Below are 9612 nucleotides of genomic sequence, written 5' to 3' on the forward strand. Positions count from 1 at the left end.
CACACACACACACGCACGCACGCACGCACACACACACTCTGCAGGGCCCACATCTGTATGCAGAAACACACACTGCAGCTCCCACCTCTATATACACACACACACTGCTGCCCTCACCTCTATACACACACACACACTGCTGCCAACACCTCTATACACACACACACACACTGCTGCCCTCACCTCTATACACACACACACACACACACACACACACACACACACACACACACACACACACACACACACACACACACACACACACACACACACACACACACACACACACACTCTCTCTCTCTCTCTCTCTCTGCAGGGCCCACATCTGTATACAGAAACACACACTGCTGCCCCCACCTCTATACACACAAACACACTGCTGTCCCCACCTCTATATACACACACACACACACACACACACACACACACACTCTGCAGGGCCCACATCTGTATACAGAAACACACACTGCAGCCCCCACCTCTATACACACACACTCTGCAGGGCCCATATCTGTATACAGAAACACACACTGCAGCCCCCACCTCTATACACACACTCAGCAGGGCCCACATCTGTATACAGAAACACACAATGCAACCAGGGTTGCCACCTTCTATTGAAGGCTAACCCAGAGATAAAAAAAAAAATTTAGGTCTTTTTATTATATATTTATCTTGCCTTTGGCTGTAACCTCCCCTCCAAATTCGTCAACATGGCTGCGCAACATCACGTAATGCCCATTGCCATAACAACGAGGCGCTCCGTGACGTCACGCGGCATCAAGTTGACATGACAACGGGATGCATTATGGCGCCGAGGCATCAGGTGATGCCACATTGTCATGGCAACATGTCACTGCCTGACGTCTCGTTGTCATGGCAACGGGGTGCGTCATGTGATGTAATTTGTTTTTAAAAATGATCTATAAATGTGTCCCGGTTTTTCATTTTGAAAATCTGGTCACCCTAGGGGAGGAGAGGTGGGAAGGGGTGGAGAGGAAGGGGGGGGGAGAGGAAGGGGGTAAACGTTTGTTTTTATCCCCCCTTTTATTGATATTGTATAGCTCTGTTTGATGAGTTGTACTCTCCATAGCCTACATTGGGGCAGTTGCTTGTTGTATCATCTTTTGTTCATTCAAAACATTTTCTATTGGCATTTGACGATTGTCTGATTTTCCTTTATATTGTGTGCTGGGAACATATATACATATATACACACATATACATACAGTACATACATAATAATAATAATAGCATGTTCTTCTATAGCGCTGCTAGTTTTACGTAGCACTTTACAGAGACATTTTCCAGGCACAGTCCCTACCCCGTGGAGCTTACAATCTATGTTTGTTGTGCCTGAGGCACAGGGAGATAAAGTGGCTTGCCCAAGGTCACAAGGACACCGGGAATTCAACACACACACACACACACACACACAGACACACACACACACAGACACACACACACAGACACACAGACACACACACACACAGACACACACACACACACAGACACACACACAGACACACACACACACACACACACACACACACACACACACACACACACACACACACACACACACACACACACACACACACACGACACCCAGAGAACACACTCAGGACACACACAGGACGTACATCCCTCCATTTGCTCATCCCCCTCCCCCATATACCTCCATCCTCTCTCCCCCCCATATCCCTCCATTCTCTTTCCCCCCATAGCATGGGGAGAGAGGAGTGAGAGAGAGAGGGGAGTGTGAGAGAGGGGAGTGTGAGAGAGGGGAGTGTGAGAGAGGGGGGGGATAGGGACACTGGAAGAGGTGAGATTGTGAGAGCGCCACCTGGAGGATTGAGGGGGCCTGTTTGAGGCCTGTGGAGGGGGCCTGCCGAGCTGACTGCTGATAGGTGGCCATGGAGGTGCCTGTCGGAAACTTCCCTTCAACTAGTCTGCAGCATGCTGCCTGGACAGGCATCTCAACGGACACCTTCCAACAGGCCACCTCTGCGGATCAGGACAGATTAGTTTTGCTTGCAGGGGTCTGGCACCTTTCCCATTACTCATTGGACCCAGGACAAGAGGCCCTGCACACAGGACACACACAGGCAGCATACACACATATCTATCCCCCATGCTCTGTGTGTCTCTCCCCCCAAGCTTTCTCTCTGTCCCCCATGCTGTTCTCTCTCTCTCCCCATGCTGTCTCTATTTCACTCCTTGCCTAGTATATAGTATATAGTTTAGTGTGTGGCATAATAACCTATATAGTTCTGCTACATGGTATATTAGGTCAGTAGGAGAGGGTTAAAATGAAAATAATAAAATTTTAATTCGTCCAATTATTAAACACTCAAAATGTAAAAACATGGATAGTCCTCTTAATGGAGTCAGAGAAACGCATAATCAGTACAAGTAACTATTCACAATTTATTAATGTGTATATGGTCCTCAAAGAGCTGCAGATATTAAATGATCTTAGTATCATACATAACAGTAGCAGTAACTGTATGAAATAATAACCATCTGATAAGTATATCATACTGTATGTGGAAGTGCAGCTAAAGACAAACAGGGACAACACGGTGGGGTAATAATATGATACTGATAGCAAAAATAGAGTATGTCCAGACATAGGCACTAGTATACAGTATCAAGAGCCCCCCCGTGAAGAGTAATGGTCTGGAAAGAATCATACAGTATGTTGTTATCCCTCCCTGGAGTCTCCGTATCAACTGGATATGACAGTGAATGGGAAATTCCTAGCACTGCTAGTTTTACGTAGCGCTTTACAGAGACATTTTGCAGGCACAAGTCCCTGCCCCGTGGAGCTTACAATCTATGTTTTTGGTGCCTGAGGCACAGGGAGATAATGTGACTTGCCTAAGGTCACAAGGAGCTGACACTGGAAATTGAACCAGGCTCCTCTGCTTCAAACTCTCAGTGCCAGTCAGTATCTTTACTCACTGAGCCACTCCCTCTCCCATGTCTCTTATCACATCCCAGTATATGGAGATCTCCCATTAGCACAAGCTGGAAACGTCTGACAGAGCTCAGGCTGAGCCCAGAATGGGACAGACATTTGCATTCTAATTTTTAAAAAATACATGTTTACCTGACTTCCATGGTTACAGCTAAACTGCTTGGTACCAGAGTTCTATGCCACCACTCTCTGCCATAACCATTGTGGATCTGTCAGGTAAGGTTTCTTCTGAGACGTAGCAGAGATTTCAGACACTTCACCGCTCATTTGGATCATATTTATAACCAGGAGGTTTATTTTTCATCTTCAGGACAAATTCACAACTTTTTGTCCCATTGGGAGAGGATTACAGCAGCCTCACTGTGGAGGGCAATGGCCCATTCATTGGGTCTCCTCTGAGATTTTTTGGTCTAACATAAAAACTATTTTCTGCCACTTAATTGATATCAAATCTGTGGCTTTTTAGAAGTACAGTATCACTTTTCCATCTTTTTTGTGTTGTTGTTCAATAGATTATATTTATAAATATAATAGATTATATTTATTAGAATAATAGATTATATGTATTAGTATAAGAGATTATATTTATTAGAATAATAGATTATATTTACTAGTATAATAGATTATATTAATTAGTATTTAAGCACTACCTCACTGATCTCCCTTCCCCACCATCCAGATTGAGTTTTTACTGTCAGACAACATATTTCCCAACAAGATGGAGACACCCAAGGTAAGATCTGATAAAAGGACAACCTTAGAATGCATCAAAACAAAGTCTGATGTGGCATGTAACAGAATTAAATAGGGATGAGATCGGACTACCTGGGGGTCCCTGTGTGTTGAGAGGCTCCTATAAAGAGCCAAAGCGTTGATCAGTTCTATTCAATAGAATTGTAATTTTTTTGTTTTTACTATGCCCTGGTGTGCCTGCTTTTTATCTATATATCTATATATACATAAACACACAAGTATGTGTGTGTGTGTGTGTGTGTGTGTGTGTGTGTGTGTATATATATATATATATATATATATATATATATATATTTTTTATTGGCACAATGTTTCGGTTTTATATACACACACACACACACACACACACACACACACACACACACACACACACACACACACACACACACACACACACACACACACACACACACACACACACAGATTCCTGCTCCTAAAATACAAATGCACAATCAGTCATATTCTCACACAATCACACTAAAATAGCACTAACAGATTGAGACACTTGTACAAACACAGCCACAATACGGCAGCTTAGCACAGACACACACTGTGATATAAGACAAAATCCATTTCTCATTATGATTTACAAACACACACACACAGTGACTATCAGACAGTAACACACACTCTGATACACACACACTAATGATTACATACACACACAGTAACGATCAGACAGTAACACTCACTCCGATACACACACACTAATGGTTAATTACACACGCACACACAGTAACTATCAGACAGTATCACGCACGCACTCACTCCGACACACACACACTAATGGTTACACACACACAGTAACTATCAGACAGTAACATACACACTAATGGTTGAGCCGTGGGAGGGGGGTATTTGGGAGTACTGGGCCTGGGGAGGAGGGTGTTAGGGGGTATTGGGCCTGGGGAGGAGGGTGTTAGGGAGTATTGGGCCTGGGGGTGGGAGTATTAGGGGGTACTGGGGATGGGGGAATACGGGGAGCCGGTCCTCAGGGGAGAGAAGATGAGGACCCCCAAGCTGTAGATGTAAGGAGTCAGAGGAAGAGGTGCAGAGCTTTCTCATCTTATAGCCGAGTGTAACTGTGTGTGACAGGGAGAGAGGATTATCATAGGGACACATCAGCTAATGTCCATCTGCAGCATCATTTTCCAAACTCTTCAGCGGGAACAGGACAGAAAAACGAGGGATCCGCTAATAACGGACAATACAATGACGTACAATGCACACAGTTTATCAATTGTTTTTCAAATGATATAAATGGTTCTGTGATTTAACCCCTTCAGTGCCAGAGAGGCAAGCAATGGCTTTGCTGTGCGTGTTATATGACTCGGCGATGCGTTTCCTGCCCCAAGTGGCACAGGAGCTCTTGCGATACAGAGTATCACTGCCGCTGGTTACAAACACTTTGTATCTCCTGCAGGAAGTGGAGTACACGGAGGTGGAGGCGTTCATTCCCTCACCATCCGGATCCCGCCGCAGTACCCCAGGAGCCAAGTCATCTATGGAAGAGGAGGTGTTGGAGCAGCGGATGTGTGAGGAATGGGTGGTTGAGGGGGAGGTGTGTGAGGAGAGGGAGGTGTTTGAGGAGAGGGAGGTGTTTGAGGAGAGGGAGGTGTTTGAGGAGAGGGAGGTGTTTGAGGAGAGGGAGGTGTTTGAGGAGAGAGAGGCGAGGGAGGTGAGTGAGGCGAGGGAGGTGAGTGAGGAGAGGGAGGGGGAGGAGGAGGACGATGACTGGTTGAAAGTGGTGTATGTGTGTGAGGAGTGGAAGGAGTGTGGTGAGGTGGGTGGAAAAATGCGTGAGGAGAAGGTATGGGAGAAAAAGGTACGTGGGGAGGGGGAAAAGAAGGTGGTACGTGGGGAGGGGGGGAAGAAGGTGGTACGTGGGGAGGGGGGGAAGAAGGTGGTACGTGGGGAGGGGGGGAAGAAGGTGGTACGGGGGGAGGGGGAGAAGAAGGTGGTACGGGGGGAGGGGGAGAAGAAGGTGGTACATGGGGAGGGGGAGAAGACGGTGGTACGTGGGGAGGGGGAGAAGAAGGTGGTACGTGGGGAGGGGGAGAAGGTGGTACGTGGGGAGGGGGAGAAGGTGGTCTGTGGGGAGGGGGAGAAGAAGGTCTGTGGGGAGGGGGAGAAAAAGGTACGTGGGGAGGGGGAGAAGAAGGTGGTACGTGGGGAGGGGGAGAAGAAGGTCTGTGGGGAGGGGGAGAAGAAGGTCTGTGGGGAGGGGGAGAAGAAGGTCTGTGGGGAGGGGGAGAAAAAGGTACGTGGGGAGGGGGAGAAGAAGGTGGTACGTGGGGAGGGGGAGAAGAAGGTGGTACGTGGGGAGGGGGAGAAGAAGGTGGTACGTGGGGAGGGGGAGAAGAAGGTGGTACGTGGGGAGGGGGAGAAGAAGGTGGTACGTGGGGAGGGGGAGAAGAAGGTGGTACGTGGGGAGGGGGAGAAGAAGGTGGTACGTGGGGAGGGGGAGAAGAAGGTGGTACGTGGGGAGGGGGAGAAGAAGGTGGTACGTGGGGAGGGGGAGAAGAAGGTGGTACGTGGGGAGGGGGAGAAGAAGGTGGTACGTGGGGAGGGGGAGAAGAAGGTGGTACGTGGGGAGGGGGAGAAGAAGGTGGTACGTGGGGAGGGGGAGAAGAAGGTGGTACGTGGGGAGGGGGAGAAGAAGGTGGTACGTGGGGAGGGGGAGAAGAAGGTGGTACGTGGGGAGGGGGAGAAGAATGTGGTACGTGGGGAGGGAGAGAAGAATGTGGTACGTGGGGAGGGGGAGAAGAAGGTGGTACGTGGGGAGGGGGAGAAGACGGTGGTACGAGGGGAGGGGGAGAAGAAGGTGGTACGTGGGGAGGGGGAGAAGAAGGTGGTACGTGGGGAGGGGGAGAAGAAGGTGGTACGTGGGGAGGGGGAGAAGAAGGTGGTACGTGAGGAGGGGGAGAAGAAGGTGGTACGTGGGGAGGGGGAGAAGGTGGTACGTGGGGAGGGGGAGAAGAAGGTGGTACGTGGGGAGGGGGAGAAGAAGGTGGTACGTGGGGAGGGGGAGAAGAAGGTGGTACGTGGGGAGGGGGAGAAGAAGGTGGTACGTGGGGAGGGGGAGAAGAAGGTGGTACGTGGGGAGGGGGAGAAGAAGGTGGTACGTGGGGAGGGGGAGAAGAAGGTGGTACGTGGGGAGGGGGAGAAGAAGGTGGTACGTGGGGAGGGGGAGAAGAAGGTGGTACGTGGGGAGGGGGAGAAGAAGGTGGTACGTGGGGAGGGGGAGAAGAAGGTGGTACGTGGGGAGGTGGAGAAGAAGGTGGTACGTGGGGAGGGGGAGAAGAAGGTGGTACGTGGGGAGGGGGAGAAGAAGGTGGTACGTGGGGAGGGGGAGAAGAAGGTGGTACGTGGGGAGGGGGAGAAGAAGGTTGTACGTGGGGAGGGGGAGAAGAAGGTTGTACGTGGGGAGGGGGAGAAGAAGGTGGTACGTGGGGAGGGGGAGAAGAAGGTGGTACGTGGGGAGGGGGAGAAGAAGGTGGTCTGTGGGGAGGGGGAGAAGAAGGTCTGTGGGGAGGGGGAGAAGAAGGTCTGTGGGGAGGGGGAGAAGAAAGTCTGTGGGGAGGGGGAGAAGAAAGTCTGTGGGGAGGGGGAGAAGAAAGTCTGTGGGGAGGGGGAGAAGAAAGTCTGTGGGGAGGGGGAGAAGAAAGTCTGTGGGGAGGGGGAGAAGAAAGTCTGTGGGGAGGGGGAGAAGAAGGTCTGTGGGGAGGTGGAGAAGAAGGTCTGTGGGGAGGTGGAGAAGAAGGTCTGTGGGGAGGGGGAGAAGAAGGTCTGTGGGGAGGGGGAGACGTTGGAGAAGGATTTGTATGAGAAGGAGGATGAGGTGTGTGAGGAGGAGAGGGATGCAGCAAAGTGCTGCTGCTGCTTCTCATGGCTGGGGAGAAGACCCCAGCCACGTGCAGCAGAAGGGCCACCTAACAGAAACATTCTAGGTGCCCTGAGGAGATGGGTGAGGCGTTGGAGAGGGAGAGAGTAGCAGGCAGGCCTTGTTTTGCTTGCCTCCCTCTCCCCCATCCGCTCTCCTCTCAGTCCTGCTCTCCTCCTCACTCTCCTACCGGCTACAGCGGTTCCAATCTATCGCCCCCACCGGCATCCTCTGTGTATGTGTGTGTATATGTGTATATATATGTGATCGGCCTCCTCCTTGTGTGTGTGTATATGTGTATATATATGTGATTGGCCTCCTCCTCGTGTGTGTGTATATGTGTGTGTGTGTGTGTATATGGCTTCAGGCACGTTGGCCATGGCCGTGCGGCTGCCGCTCCCCCTCTCCCCCCCATTCCGGATTACCGCTGGCAGCTGTTTGAGCGGGGGGATGTTTGGGGAGACGGTTGCGGTGATCCCACGGTCTGTGCGCCACTGCCCCCCCTCCACATCCACTGCCCCCCTCCACATCCACTGCTCCCCCCCTCCGCGTCCACTGCCCCCCTCTCCTATCCACTGCCCCCCCATCCTATCCACTGCACCCCCCCTCCGCATCCACTGTCCCCCCCTCCGCATCCACTGCCCCCCCTCCGCATCCACCGTCCCCCCTCTGCATGCACTGCCCCTCTCTGCATGCACTGCCCCCCCTCCGCATCCACTTCCCCCCCCCTCCGCATCCACTTCCCCCCCCCTCCGCATCCACTTCCCCCCCCCTCCGCATCCACTTCCCCCCCCCCCTCCGCATCCACTGCCCCCCCTCCGCATCCGCTGCCCCCCTCCTTATCCATTGCCCCCCGCATCCACTGCCCCACCTCCGCATCCACTGCCCCGCATCCACTGCCCCCCCCTCCCATCCACTGCCCCCCCCTCCCATCCACTGCCCCCCCCTCCCATCCACTGCCCCCCCTCCCATCCACTGCCCCCCCTCCCATCCACTGCCCCCCCTCCCATCCACTGCCCCCCCTCCTCATCCACTGCCCCCCCTCCTCATCCACTGCCCCCCTCCACTTCCACTGCCCCCCCTCCGCATCCGCTGCCCCCCCCTCCGCATCCACTGCCCCCCCTCCGCATCCACTTCCCCCCTCCCCATCCGGTGCCCCCCCCCGCTTCCACTGCCTCCGCATCCGCTGTCCACCCTCCGCATCCACTGCCCCCCCTCCGCATCCGCTGGCCCCCCTCCGCTGTCCCCCCTCCGCATCCGCTGTCCCCCCTCCGCATCCGCTGTCCCCCCTCCGCATCCGCTGTCCCCCCTCCGCATCCGCTGTCCCCCCTCCGCATCCGCTGCCCCCCTCCTTATCCACTGCCCCCCCGCATCCACTGCCCCCCCCTCCCATCCACTGCCCACCCTCCACTGCCCACCCTCCGCATTCGCTGCCCCCCCCCGCATCAGCATCCCCCCCCTCCGCATCCACTGCCAACCCCTCCCCATCCACTGCCCCCCCTCCGCATCCACTGCCCCCCTGCGCATCCACTGACCCCCCTCCGCATCCGGTGCCCCCCCTCCGCATCCGCTGCCTCCCCTCCGCATCCGCTGCCCCCCTCCGCTTCCACTGCCCCCCCCCTCGGCATCCACTGCCCCCCCCTCGGCATCCACTGCCCCCCTCCGCATCCACTGCCCCTCATCCACTGCCCCACCTCCGCATCCACAGCCCCCCCTCTGCATCCGCTGGCCCCTCCTTCTCCATTGTTCCCCCCCGCATCCACTGCCCCCCTCCGCATCCACTGCCCCCCCTCCGCATCCACTACCCCCCTTCCGCATCCACTGCCCCCCCTCCGCATCAACTGCCTCCCTCCGCATCAACTGCCTCCCTCGCACCCACTGCCTCCCTCCGCACCCACTGCCCCCCCTTCCGCATCCACTGCCGCCCCCTCCGCATCCACTGCCCCCCCTCCGCATCCACTGCCCCGCTCCACATCCACTGCCCCCCTCCGCT

At 53.8% G+C, this 9612-nt stretch overlaps 1 long non-coding RNA gene across 1 annotated transcript; it reads left to right on the forward strand.

Annotated features, from left to right (window-relative positions):
• Positions 1-2010: 2010 nt before the first annotated feature.
• Positions 2011-5372, forward strand: LOC142475657 (uncharacterized). The gene is made up of 3 exons (XR_012791073.1): positions 2011-3199; positions 3663-3716; positions 5160-5372. It is a non-coding gene; the product is annotated as an uncharacterized LOC142475657 (long non-coding RNA).
• Positions 5373-9612: the final 4240 nt, after the last annotated feature.

This window comes from Ascaphus truei, unplaced genomic scaffold, assembly GCF_040206685.1.
Source record: "Ascaphus truei isolate aAscTru1 unplaced genomic scaffold, aAscTru1.hap1 HAP1_SCAFFOLD_1308, whole genome shotgun sequence".
In the NCBI taxonomy this organism is placed as follows: Eukaryota; Metazoa; Chordata; class Amphibia; order Anura; family Ascaphidae; genus Ascaphus; species Ascaphus truei.